Source organism: Carcharhinus amblyrhynchos, chromosome 3 (genome assembly GCF_965287045.1).
Source record: "Carcharhinus amblyrhynchos chromosome 3, sCarAmb.v2.hapA, whole genome shotgun sequence".
Lineage (NCBI taxonomy): Eukaryota > Metazoa > Chordata > Chondrichthyes > Carcharhiniformes > Carcharhinidae > Carcharhinus > Carcharhinus amblyrhynchos.
Genome location: NC_137326.1, coordinates 97578057 through 97592620, shown reverse-complemented (window position 1 = coordinate 97592620; position 14564 = coordinate 97578057). Strand labels below are relative to the sequence as shown.

Genomic DNA, 14564 nt, shown 5'->3' with positions numbered 1-14564 from the left:
CTTAAAATAAATAGATGTGAAGAAGGCAGGTGTCTTTGTATGTAAAAGTATATTCCTTATAGCAGTCCAAAATTGGGGAACGTGACAAAGTAGATCAATACTGTTAATCCCAAAGGTCATGGTTTCAAGCATGTTAGAAGTTATGACATCTCGACCATTCATCTCAGCCTTTGAAATATGTAATGAGAACCTGTTTGTGAGAGACTTAATCATTACCAATAGTCTTCTTTTCTTTTCCTGCTTGTGGAATAGGAATGATTTCACCCCAGATCCACCAACATCTCATTATGTCGCATCATCAATCGTTCCTAATCAGGCAGAGGATCTTAGCACGTGGAAACTGAGCGAGCTTGCAATGAAACATAGGTGGATGTCTGCATGTGGCCTAGTTCTGTCACAACCTTGCTAGAAAAGCTGAACCCTTCTAAAATAATATGCCTCAAACAAAAGGAGGTATCATCCTCTCAGCTGATGTGTGTGTCTTGGGAGGAGAGTTGATGATGTGATAAATGTACCAATGATGTGATCTGAACAGATGATATCCTTTCCACTGCTCCTCTACAAGGCATATATACACACACATGTAACACCTTGCAGAAATTCAATCTGGTAATTTGAATGTACCTGGAGTAATCAGATCCAAATCGCACATGAACCCCTCTTAGCTTATGAAGGGTGCACACGTAAAAAGTGAACATTTGCACATCTTCTAAAATTAGCCAATTTTTCGAGAGCGTTCCCCAGTGCAACTCCTAGATGCATTTCTGCCATGATCAGCAGCTCATTACAATATAAAAAAAACAGCATCTCTCTGGTGTCCAGCGAAAACTGCAGAGGGCTGATGATATGCCAAACTGGAAGTGGTCAGATCAAACAAAATGTGGAGGAAATCAACATTCCCATATATTTTCGGGTTGCATTGCTGACTTTATGTCACCACTCATGGCATAAAGAAAAATTTTGATTTACTATCACCCATTCTGCATTATTGTCCTACACCAATTTCAACCCAGCATGCTGTCCATGTGCTGTCAGCAATTAAACTCCAATTTGTCATCAATTGGCATTAGATAACAAAATATGGACAACATTTTACATGTCCATGCACTTAAAACCTTATAACTGTCATTCTTGAAACCAATGCAAGACAATACAAAGATATTCAGTTCCAAACAGCCATTAAAATACAGAAGAGAACCCTGGGGCAAGTATACCAAGTCTCTCAATGACAGTGATTTATGTTGAATTTAGCTTCTGGTATTCCCAAAGTATGCACACAGCTGCTGACTGCATTTGCTTTACATGGCACAAATGTTTTTGCACATCATAGCAACACGAAACATCAATTATTAGTCCATTAGGATTGATTTCAATCCTGCTAAGGCAGGCTCATTTTTCTTACACTGATATAATAGGAGTTTTGGCTGCAGAAACACATTGAAACTCATAGTGAGTGCAGGCAATCACATCATCACTAGCCACCCGGGCATCAAGGGTTATTCCGGCAAGAAGGAAAATGGAGTGAAAGCCACAGTCAAATCATCAATGATCTTATTGAATAGCAGAGCAGACTCGAGAAACCAAATAGCCTATACCTGCTCCTATTTATTACCTTATGTTCTGATGGCAATTCTTAACAGGATCTGACAAGTTTTGATGAGTTAGTCTGTTAAATTCTGCTTGGCAACTTTGCAGGGACCAGTAGTCAATGATCACCTCAGTTGTGATCGGGGCAGGATGTCATGCCCCATTGTGCTATCTCAAAGTGCAGCATTTCAGTTTAACAAACCCAAATCAAGAGGCATGACTGCAGAGAAGCACACAAACTAGCTGGCTTTCAAGCATTCTTTGAAGTGTGTTCGAGGGCATCATGACTTGATTGTAAATACACCACATGATTCAGGATGCATTTCCCTACACTGTTAACATGCATTTGGCATGCCACAATTTTAAACAAGAAAATATAGGCAGTTGCTCAAAGGATTGACTGACATTTACAACAAATATGAAAAGGACGTTGTCATATGGCAGTACATTTGTACACATGCTTTCACTGGGGACTTTAGGACAGGCAAGTTGAGTGAATGACAGTGATAATGCTCAAGTTAATCCTGTCTATCATTAGTTACCCATTATAGCATTATGCATGGGAGCACTGCTGAATAATTGGTTTCCTTTTTTTATTATTCAGGAATTATCAGCAAGTAGACAGCTTAATAAGGACTTTTCAATGATTTACTAATTCAAGTAGCTGACTGGGTGTACGCAATGTAATTATTTACCTTAACTACTGCTGTATCTGGTAAAAAAGATATACCAAATGTATTCCTCATTTCCTTTATTCTCTTCACAGTTGAATATTTCTTCTCCATCATAAGCTAAAGCCTTTGAGATTTAGGGAGATACTAGCTTAGGACAGCAGGTAAAAAGATATTTTATAAAGTAGTAATTGCAGGAGGAAAAAGAGAGAGAAGAGGGCCCAAGATTCATTGAGGAAAACAGGAGTAGTGGGGTAGGGCCAACGTAGCAGAAGGGATGCACGCACAACTAGATGCAGAGGAAATCTGAGTTCTATAAATATAACAGAAAACAATATTAGGTAGAGATAAGTTTTAGACTGAAGGCAAAGAGGAGAGAAAATAATCAGTCCAAGATGAACGAGTTGCAATGGAATCCAAAGATGGGGAACATAATATGTCAAAAGTCGAACTGGAGCAAGAGTATCTATCAAAATGTTAGTGGAAGTTGATCCAAAAAGGTCAGTTGATTCAGGGACAGATAATCAGCCAGGAATCAATGAAGTGGGTGCAGAGAAATGGTGGAGAAGGAAAGATTGATGCAAGGACCTGAGAAATATCAATAAGGGAGCAGAAATCAAATCCAGAAACCAGGAGCACTACTTGGGAGAATAGAAGCTGAAAGTAAAATGAAGTTTAGGTTGGAAGGAAAGAACATTAGAGATTTGGGCAAAAGGTAGGTCACTGTAACAGTTCTTCCTCTTTGTTCAGTCCTTTAATACTACATTTTTCTTTATTTCTCTCTCACTGTACAAAGATTGTGTCCTATTGCCAAGCAGAAGAAGTACATCTTGAGAATGAATTGGTGAGGGGAAAAATAATCTTTTAGAGTACGGAAGAGCTCACCATCAAGAGACCAAAACGTTGGGTCACAGCAAAACAAACAAAATATTACTTAAAGGGAAAATCTTTAAAGATTCTCCTTTTAAAAATTAAGTTTCTGATTGCCAAACATAGTGTGCCAGCACATACAAATATGAACACAGATTGGGGTTGGTTAGAAATAGAGTGAGGCAGCCTAAGAAGATTCTCACAGTCACAATCCTCAGAGACAACAATAAAGCACTGAGCTCAAAAATCACCAAGAACAGCATCAAATAAAACAATTCTGCAGACTAAAGGCAATAAGATAGACATGATTGAAATCCTCATGTGGGACTTCCTTGTGGCTAAGATGACACCTTGAAGGTCCACCAGTACAATAAAAGAATATATGACTTCTCAGAAATATTTTAAAACAATTGAACTTCTGACACTTGCAGTAGTTAGCAATAATTTCTGTGTCTTGGGTCATGTCAGCTTAATGAGAAGCTCTTAAATAAGAAAGAGAGTCCATCGACTCCCTTCAGAACAAAGCAAAAGGACCTGAAGAAGTTAGGCTGCCAGCCTGATTATTTCAAGTAAAGGAGGTACAGATTTTTTTAAAAAAAGATAGTTATGAAATTATTCAAAATCAGCAAGGCTTCTTTTGCACTGGCTGCAGGAGGAGTGATTAAGAATCCCATTGTCCCAAACAGAAAGACTATGAAAGGCTGGCTCCTTGTCTTCAGCTGTCTTACCAACTAATTACCAGAGCAGACAACATGACCTGCTTGATTCAATAATTTGTCCCTGGCTTCATCTTGTAAATAATAGAGTGAAAAACATTTTATTCTTCTCAGAACATGGCTGCTTTTAATATTAAGATTGGGAATAATATATGTTCGCATGCTATGAAATTAAACTTGATCCACTGTACCTTTGACAAAGATAACTACCAAAGCTGTGCATCTCCAAATACTGCAATTCTGCACCATAATGAAAAATACAGTACAAATTTATCTCAGCTTTGTAAAGACTATAATCAGGAAAGTAATGTTCTTTGCTTTAATTATACAGTCACTCAGTTAGGTGGGTGGTAAAACTGCAGCAGGGAGATCATTTTAGTTCTTATTGAAAAATGGATATCTTGTAATCATAAGAAATATAGTCTTTGCCAAGGATTATCACCAAAGAATCAGATTATCCATATGAACTGCTCCTTTCATTTTCCCTTTTACAAAATCTTTTACTAACCTCCTTTTACTAATACCCTAATTACACTTGACAAAAGATATTTCAATAACAATATTGATCATTCAGGCCAGTCTGCTGAAATCCCATGTCAACCCCCTAGCTGGATGAAGTACTGTGAAAAATATGATGGTGAGCTGTTTACACATTGCTGCTTGAAATGTATAACCAGGGACATTGTAGTTCCATCAAGTTCAAACTAGTGAGCCTTTTGAGGCAGCTGTACTAGTTATATTTTAAAATTGTAACATTGGTGTTAATTGTTGCTGGCCAAATTAAACAGGGGAGATGATGGCAGCATGGTAATGTCACTAGATGAGTCATCAAAAGCTCAGGCCAGTGTTTGGGGACATGGGTTCAAATCCCAACACGGCAGCTGATAAAATTTAAACTCAATTAACAAATCTGCAATAAAAAACTAGACTAAAAAAAAATAGACAGATATCATTGATTGCTGCAAAAACCCGCCTGGTTCACTAATAGCAGAAATTGAGTTGGTTAGGATTATATTTGCTGGAGTTTAGAAGAATGAGGGGGATATCATAGAAATCTATTAAACTCCAACAGGATTAGACCGGGTGTTTACGGGAAGTATGTTCTCGATAGTGGGGATGTGCAGAACCAGCGGTCATAGTCTAAGGATATGAGGTAAACCTTTTAAGACTGAGAAATTTCTTCACACAGAGAGTAGTAAGCCTGTAGAATTTGTTACCACAGAAAGCCAAAACATTGAATGTTTTCAAGAAAGAGTTAGATATCGCTCTTGGGATGAAGGGTATCAGAGGATATGGAGCAGATAGGATCAAGCTATCAAGCTGGATGATGTGCCATGGTCATAATGAATAGTGCAGCAGGTTCAAAAGGACCAAATGGCCCACTCCTGCTCCTATTTTCTATGTTTCTATGTTGAGGAATAGAAATTTGGCATCCTTATCTGATCTGGCCTACATGTGACTCCAGACCCACAGCGATGTAATTGACTCTTAAATCGTCTTGCAAGGCATTCAGTTCAAGGACAACCAGGGATGAGCAACAAATTCCAGCATTGCCCAAATCCCATGGAAGAATTTTTAAAATTTAACAAATATGCCAATGAAGACATATACAAACCTCAAAATTTTTAACAGCATGCAGACTCTGCTCTGAAGAAGTCGTGATGTGGAGATATCAGCGTTGGACTGGGGTAAACATAGTATGAAGTCTCACCAAGTTTATTTGGTAGCAAAAGCCACTAGCTTTCGGAGAACTACTCCTTCATGAGGCAAGTCTTACCTGAAGAAGGAGCAGCACTCCGAAAGCTAGTGGCTTTTGCTAACAAATAAGCCTGTAGAACTTTAACCTGAGACTTCTAACTGAAGAAGTCATACAGACTTGAAACATTAACTCTATTTTCTCTGTTCCCAGAGTCTGCCAGACCTGCTGAGTTTTTCAGCATTTTGTGTTTTATTTCAGATTCCCAGTATCTGCAGTATTTTGCTTTTATTAAGGAGAGTTGGAAAATGCTGCAGGGTCAAAAAGAGTAGCTTTTTGTTCATACTAACAGAAAATTTACCGCACAGAAGGAGCACATTCGGCTTATCATCACTGTCCAGCCAAAAAGAAGCTATCCAATGTAAACCCACTTACAAATTTAGTCTGTAGCCCATTAGATTACTGCATGAGTGCATATCCAAGTATTTTTTAAACATGATGACAGGCAATGAATTCCAGATTCCCACCCCCATCTGAGTGAAAAACAATTCTCCTCAAATCCCCTCTAATCTGTGCCTCCTGACCACTACCTCTCTGCTAAAGGAAACAGATCCTCCCTATCCACTCTCTCACCCCTCATAAGTTTACAGTCTATTCTCAGTTCTTTTTTGTTTCATTTATTGCCCATCCCTAATTGCCCTTGAACTGAGTGGCTTGCTAAGCCATTTCAGCAGGCATTTTAAGTGTCAACCATATTGCTGTGATCTGGAGTCATATATAGGCTAGATGAGATAAGGGTGACAGATTTCCTGCTCTAATGGGCATCAGTGAACCAGATACAAGAATGATCATTATTTGATTAATACTTCTAGATTTTTATAGAATTCAAATTTCACCATCTGCCGTGGTGGGATTTGAACCAAGATTCCTAAAGCTCTCTGGGGGAATAGTCAGTGACAATATCACTTCGCCAGTGCCAATCTGAGAGTGGCTGATGATCCCTGTAAATAGTGCGGAGGATGGGGGAGGTGGCTTCCTGCTGATGAATACAATGCCCAGCTTTGTGTGCTGAGAGGAGGTCAGCGAGGTCAAAAATGGCAGTGCTGGTGTTAAGTCAGTGTTACACACTGGTGAATGTCATGAACGTTGTTGCATACTTCTGACACCTACTCCTAATGCTCATATCAAAATGGTTCAGGTGTGTGTTCTCACAGCAGTCGCATTCTTGTGCCAAAATGGCACCCAATGCACTAAAACCACAAGTGCTGCAAGAACTGAATTTTACATCCCAATTTGGCTGAGCAACCAACTGCCTGTTTAATATTTATAGATTCTAATTCAACAGATTAAAAAAAGGTCAGACACAGTCAGCATGTTAAACAGAAAGTTGCATGGACAACAACCATTTGCCTGATTCAGAAGATCATCGTAAAGGAGAGTAATTAGAAGTTAATTTGTTTAAGTGAAGCAATATGATCCACTGTTGTAAGGAATCTGAAGCTGTTCATTATTTTGTACATGAAGACAAGTTGTACTGTTTGAATTCAATGAAGCTAGTTTTAACCACAGATTAGTACCTTTCTCTTGCTCAGAAATAAGTAGCTTAACAATTCCACTCTGACCTCGTCTTGCTAAGTGTTTGTTCCGTAACCTTCCAAAATGATAGCAGAAGTACACATGGGGGCATGTGTGAAAAATACAAATATTCAGATGGACCCTCAGCAAATACTGTTGTTATATCCATGGTCTCTGCTATTTGATAGTTAGACATTATCGACATGCTCTTAAATATAAGATGCTGAGATCACTTGGGAGGATTTAGCAACCCCTGCATTCAAGATGAAAACCTAAACTTTTAACAGGTCCCCTCACCAGATGCTGGCTGACCGAAAATATATTTGCCACATTTTCTGTCTATAATTCTACATTTTTATCCAATTCATTTTTATGAGGTCTGGTGTGATCCATCCTTTGTCTTTTTCTCTGCTCTTCTACCTCCCTTTCGATGCTTTGTAAAACCCCTCTTTAGACACTTGGTCATCTACCCTTGAGTGGTTCTATGAAAAAATTTTTATGTGAAAAAAAATTCAACGAATGTGAGCATTTCAGCAAGGCCAACAGTTTTTGCCCATCCCTAGGTGCCCTTAAGCAGGCCTTGGTGAACTGCCTACAGTTGAGTGGTTTGTTAGGCCCTTGCAGCGGGCAGTTAAAAGCCAAACACATTGACTTGGTTGTGGAGTCACAAGTAGGCCAGATCTGGTAAGGATGCCAGATTTCTTCCCCTGAGGTACGGTAAACTAGATGGTTTTTTCTACAATTCGATGGTTTCATAGTTTGTTAGTCCATGTTAATTAAATGAATTTAAAATCCTCCAGGGTGGGATTGTTTTCAGAGCAATAGTCCAGTAACAATACCACAATGCTGCTTTCCCCCATCGCACTGTGCTGCAATACAGATCCAATAGAAATGCAAGTTGTTGTTGATCCTGCAGATTGTAGGTTTGTGCACACTAAACAGTGTGTATGCAAGAAAATTGCTCAAGTATGTTTCCTTCTGTACAGTTATGCAGAGATCTTCCAAGTAGTGGTTTGCGATGCAGCACTTCTAATTATACTGCACCTCAGCTTCAGAAGATGTAGAAAGCAGATAAAGTCTATTTAACAAATGAACATCATCAGGATAGTACATGAAAGTAGAGGCATTATCTTGATAAAGGAAAAAAAGGCAATAATTAATATGTTTTATAGATCAGTACATGATGAACACAGTTATTCTGTGGTGGCTGCACAGGAACACTGTATTGGATGCATCCACTTCTTAGTGACTGTTGTCAATAGTTCAGTCTAAACTTAAGTGAAACAGGGCAATTTTTATGATAACATCTGCATCTTTATAAACAAGTGCAGTAATTGAGGTCAGATACATTAAAAACCTATTTGTGTTGCAAACTGACATGAATCTGCAGCACAGCTGTCGTAACTGGGGATAAATGGTAGAGAATTATTCAGGCTGATTTTATTTCTAATTTTAAAAAATCTCCTGTTTCTTCTACAAAACTGACTCCCAGGTCTCCAGTTGACACCCTGGAGTCATACATAGCACAAAGGAAGATGGTTGTGTTGGTTGAAAGTCAATCATCTCAGTTTCATGACATCACTGCAGGAGTTCCTCAGGGTGGCATCCTAGGCCCAACCATTTTCAGTTGCTTCATCAATGGTCGTCCTTCCATCATGAAGACCGAAGTGGGGATGTTCGCAGATGATTGCACAACGTTCAACACAATTCGTGACACGTCAGATACTGAGGCAGTTCATGTTCAAATGCAGCGATCTGGACAATATCCAACTTGGGCTGACAAGTGGCAAGTAACATTTGTGCCACACGAGTGCCAGACAATGACTATCTCCAATAAGAGAGGATCTAACCATTGCCCCTTGACATTCAATGGCAATACCATCAGTGAAACCCCCCCACTATCAACATCCTGACTAGTGACTGAACTGGACTAGGTATATAAATAGTGAGCAGGTCAAAGGCTAAGAATCCTGCAGTGAGTAACTCACCTCCTGATCCCCCCAAAGCCTGTCCACCATCTACAAGGCACAAGTCAGGAGTGTAATGGAAAATGGAGGTCATTCATGAAAGTAACAACCCTCCACTGAATGACCGGTCCTCAGTAGCACCGTTTTTAATATTCATTTATGAGATGTTGATGGCTTGGCCAACATTAATTGCCTACCCACAATTGCCTTTGAGAAGGTAGTGATGAGCTGCCTTATTAAACCACTGCAGTCCATGTATAGGTACATCCACAACGCTGTTACTGAGGGAGCATTTTGACATGAACAACAGTGAAGAAACAGCGATATGTTTCCAAGTCAGGATGCTAAGTGACTTGGAGGAGAACATCTAGGTGGTGGTGTTCCCAGGCATTTGTAATAATTGGGGATAAACGGTAAGAGAATTATTCAGGCTGAACAACTGGATCTTATTTCTTTTCTAATGGTGACAAACTGGATCCTAATTAAGTGCAAGAAATTTATGACGGGGCTTCATTCTTAATAAATTGGCTGAAGCAGATGCAGTTCATCAAATGCTGTACTTTTTGTTAAAGTCATTTAATAATTTATCATGAATTTTAAGTCAATTTTACTTTGCAACTGAACTGCATGTCCTAAACTTTCAATTGCAAGAAAGTGTCACATTCAGTCCCAATTGATAAAGTACAAACAGGCAGTATTATATTAGCAGAAGCATTAATAGAAACTGCATTCTGAAGACAGAATAGTTCATTTTGAATGCCCTGAATCTCAGGAAACTCGTACATGTGTATTCTATGAGGATACTGATTAATTTAGTTGTTTAAAACTGTAAGCAATCACAGTGCAGAATACCTTTTAGATATTTTGAGTAAACCATAAAGGTTTTTCATAATTTCAAAATTTCATAACAATCTGCTCTGAATCCTCTTCAGGGATTAACACTGTACCAAACTTAATTGAATTGGTATATGAAGTAGTTCAATCGTTATTTTTCTTTCACTATTTTCCCCCCACAGATAGAACCGCAAGCTTTTAAGCAATTTGAAAACTGCACATAGTGGTTGCACATTTTACATGCATCTGTACTGGTTGATACAAGATATGGTGTATTATTTTATCTTAGTCACAAGTGGTAATCTACATGACTTTGACCTTGACAATGCTCCACGCTTGGCCTTCTCGACCCTCCAGCAGCCGTGGACATAACTGACTATGCCATCCTTCTCCAACATCTCTCCTCCATCATCCAGCCCTGGTCAGACTGCTTTTATCTGGTTCTATATTCATCAATATGGTAAAAACTTTCTCCAAATACTGGAAGACCAAAGACACATTCTTTAGTCCCCACCACAAACTCCATTTATTAACCACTGATTCCTTCCCTTTCCCTGGCAACTTTTGAGGCCAATCCAGACTGTTCACATCCTTGGTATTACATTTAACTCCAAGACGAGTATCCAACCAGGCAACCACAATTGCAAGTCATCACTAATACCACCTATTTCCACCTGAGTAACGTTGTCTGACTGCCTTGCCTCAGCTTCTCTGTCGCTGTAATTCTCATCCATGTCTTTGTTACCTCTATACTTACCACACCAGCTCATCCCTGGCTGCCCTCCATAAATCAATGCTTCATCAAAATTCTGCTGACTGCACACTAATCCACACGTTCCACTCACTGATTATCCCTGTGTTCAATGACCTATGTTGACTGTTTAGTTAAGCAATACGTTGACTTTAATGTTTTAATTTTTTTTATGGGTGGCACAGTGGTTAGCACTGCTGCCTCACAGCACCAGGGGCCCAGATTCGACTCCCAGCTTGGGTCACTGTCTGTGCAGTCTGCACATTCTTGCCGTGTCTGTATGGGATTCCTCTGGGTGCTCCGGTTTCCTCCAACAGTCCAAAGATGTGCAGGTTAAGTGGATTGGCCATGTTAAATTGCCCCTTAGTTTCAGAGGGACTAGGTAGGGTAAATGGGGTTATGGGGATAGGGCCTGGGTTGGATCGGAGTCGGTGCAGACTCGATCGAATGTCCTCCTTCTGCACTGTAGGATTCTATGATTTTTATCCTTGTTTCCAAATCTTTCCATGACGTTTTCTCTCCCTATTTCTGTAACCTCCTCCAGTTCTACAACTTTCCAAAATTTCTGCACTTGTTCAACTCCAGCCTCGTGTGCATTTCAAATTTTAGTCATTCTACCATTGCTAGCCATGCCTTCAGCTGCCAATGTCCCTAGCACTGCAAATTCCCTCCCTAAACACCACTCATTTTCTTTATCTCATTTTCTTTATCTTTTCTCTTTAAGACTAAATTCTGTGACCAAGTTGTTGAGCCAGTTCCGTTTAAAACCAAATATCTCCAGACCATTTTCACTCTCACATGATCTCCTACTGCAGAAAAGTTTTTTCGAAAAATGTTAGACATCAGGTTTTTGGGTAAAATTTGAGACAAAAGATGCTTATTTGAAAGAAGCTGTAAATGGAGAGTTTTAGGAGTTATCAAGAGATTCAATGAAATAGTGGAATCCCTCTTTCACAGCAAGGCATACTACATATGAATCCACTATTTCAGCACAAGGTTCATACTTGATAATGAAAATACAGTATAACTGGTTCACTCTGTCTCAAAGGTTAACTCAGAATGGGCAATAAATGCTGACCTCAAGAATATTAAAAAGCACAATGCTCCTTCAGTAAAGCTATGACAAATAGGAGACTAGGACTTGAGTTAGATCCTGTGGTCTGCAGATCACTGCCTCAAGTTCTTAATTGAGAACAATCAGTTCTTCCTTTAAACTTCTGTTTCCTTTGCCTATGTAGTGCTCCATAGTGATTGTCATGGGAAAAAGTCTTGACTCGCAATAGTAGCACTCACCGCTGAACCAGATGGTTGTGAATTCAAGTTTTACTCCAGAAACAGAATTGAAGTGGAAACTTCACTTGAAAACGGAAAGAATGTTGCATAGTCAGAGGTATTGTCTTTCAGATGAGTTACAAACCTAAGATTTCCCTGACCTTTAAGGTGAAGATAAAAGATTCCACGACCCTATTCAAAAAAGAGCAGGGAAATTCTCTTGGATGTCCCTACTAATATTTAACCTTCAACAATACCATTAAAATGATTTTGATGAAAGGTCATTAACCTGACATATTATCACTATTTTCTTTCCACTAATGTTACTTGATCTTCTGAACATTTTCCAGCAATTTCTGTATTTATTTTGCTAAACTTACCTGCCCTTTGTGGCACGGTGGCACTATTGGTGCCTCACAGCACCAAGGACTCAAGATCAGTTCTGGCCTCAGGTGATAAACTGTGCGGAGTTTGCACGTTCTCCTTGTTTTTGTGTGGATTTTCTCCAGGTGCTCTGGTTTCCTCCCACAGTCCACCTTTGGGTGTTGGGTAGGTGGATTGGCCTTGCTAAGTAGCACCTTAGTGTACCAAGATGTGTAGGTTAGGTGGATTAACAGGGTAAACGTGGGGTTATGGGAATAGGGCAACGGTTGGGCCTGAGTAAGATGCTTTGTCGAGAGGTCGGTGCAAACTCGATGGGCTGAATGGCCTCCTTCGGCACTGTAGGGATTCTATGATTGTGGGGGGACTTTGCCATCAGTAATTTCGGAATCATTGTTTCAACAACTTTTCTATTGCCAAATTCTCCTGTCCCCAACAATGCATGGATTGCAGCAGTTCAAAAAGGCAGCACACCACCACCTTCTCAAGGGCAATTATGGATGGGCAATAAATGCTAGCCTAGCAAGCAATGCCCACATTTTAAGAATTAATTTTTAAAAACAGGTTTATTATGATATTTAACCAGTACACTAAATCCCTAGTTTATCAACATAAAATGGCAATTTTTCCAACAGCCAACTTGGAACACTTTCACAGAAGAAGTCCAGTGGTAGAAATCATTTAGTATGGGTATTTGTCTACTGGAGTAATGTCCCACGTACCACAGCTAAATGGAAGTTGGACTTTCCTCTATAGGGATGCATTCCTTCTGGTTACTTTTCAGCATGTCAACTTATACAACAAAACAATAAAGACTACCTAAAAACTGAGTAGATTAAAGAAATGTTTTCAACACAGTCTATGGTCAGTATTCAAGTTTGTCACCTTAGTATAGACGATCAAATCATAACAACACAGCAGGCAATTCAGCCGATGGGGCCTGAGCCAGCTCACTGAAAAAACCGTTTAGCTAGTCCCACTCCTCTGCTCTTTCCATGTGGTCTGCTTTTTATACTCTTCAGGTGCTTATTCGATTCCTTTTTGAAAACCATAATTGAGACAGTCTGCAGCACACTCTCAGGTCATTCAATTCCAAAGGCTAGCCATGCACTGAGTAAAAACATCTTTGAATTTTTTACCAGTCACCCCAAACCAGTGTTCGCAATCCTTCTGCAAAAGGAATAGTCTCTCCCTGTCTATTTTGTTAAGAACCTTTATGATTTTGAACACCTCTATCAAATCTCCTCTCAACCTTCTCTTTTCTCAAGCAAATACTCTCATCTTCTCCAACTTGCCCAATTGCTGAAACTGAAGTTCTTCTTCCCATTCTCATAAACTTTCTCGCTGCCCTCCCTCCCTGACGTCTTCCCAACCTCCTGGAAGCACGGTGTCCAAAACTGGGCACAATGCTTCAGCTCAGGCCACCAACTGTTTTATCAAGCTTCATCATAACTTGTGTGAAATACTGGATGCCCTTTGGATTTTATTAATCCTTCTGAGAAATCAAGACAATATCTGAACAGTGCAGCAAAAAAATAGGTTAAGTGCAAATATCAGAATCTCAGTGCATCTTTTGCAGGGTACGATACTTGGATTTCAATAAAATTAAAATATTGCCAAATTGTAAATCTCCATTGTCAGTGACAGTCACCAAATCCGTAATTCAACATTTGTGTTTACAATTCTTTCCATTGTGTAATATTTAAAACTGAAATTAGCATCTGAACATTTTGAGAACTGAAATATGTAGCAATACTTGGGTTTTGATTTGAGATGTATTACATTGCAGTAGAACTTGCTAGAATGGGACGAAAGATAAATAGTCCTTGACAGATTCGTCTCCACTAGAATGATCACAAAATGCATTTATTCTAAGTTTGTGACTAGCTTTTTTTAAAAAATGTCACTTTTAAAATTAAAGCGACAGCGATGAACCTTATTGTAAAAGTACTGCTACGTGAAGAATGGGCTTTCTCACTGCATTTCCTTTGGATATTGCACCGTATCCCTTCCTCCCACTCATGTTTTAGCCTCTGCCTCCCGGCTCCAAGTTGAACATAGTTTTGAACAGCTCCAACTATAAACATTGTTGTCACTGCTTTGCAACATAACGCGACCCACAAAGGGATTTCGGGTGAAATAACCCCATTAACTGTTCCACGAAGGGTGAATGGAACGTAAATAATTAGTATTAAAAATAAAGTACATATTTCTGTTCTGCTAAAACCAACCTATTTTCGATAC

The 14564-nt window shown here is 39.4% G+C and overlaps 1 protein-coding gene across 1 annotated transcript in view; it reads right to left on the bottom strand.

Moving 5' to 3' along the window:
- itm2cb (integral membrane protein 2Cb) overlaps nt 1-14564 on the bottom strand; it is a 51306-nt gene that overhangs the window by 36047 nt on the left and 695 nt on the right. The window lies entirely within an intron of this gene.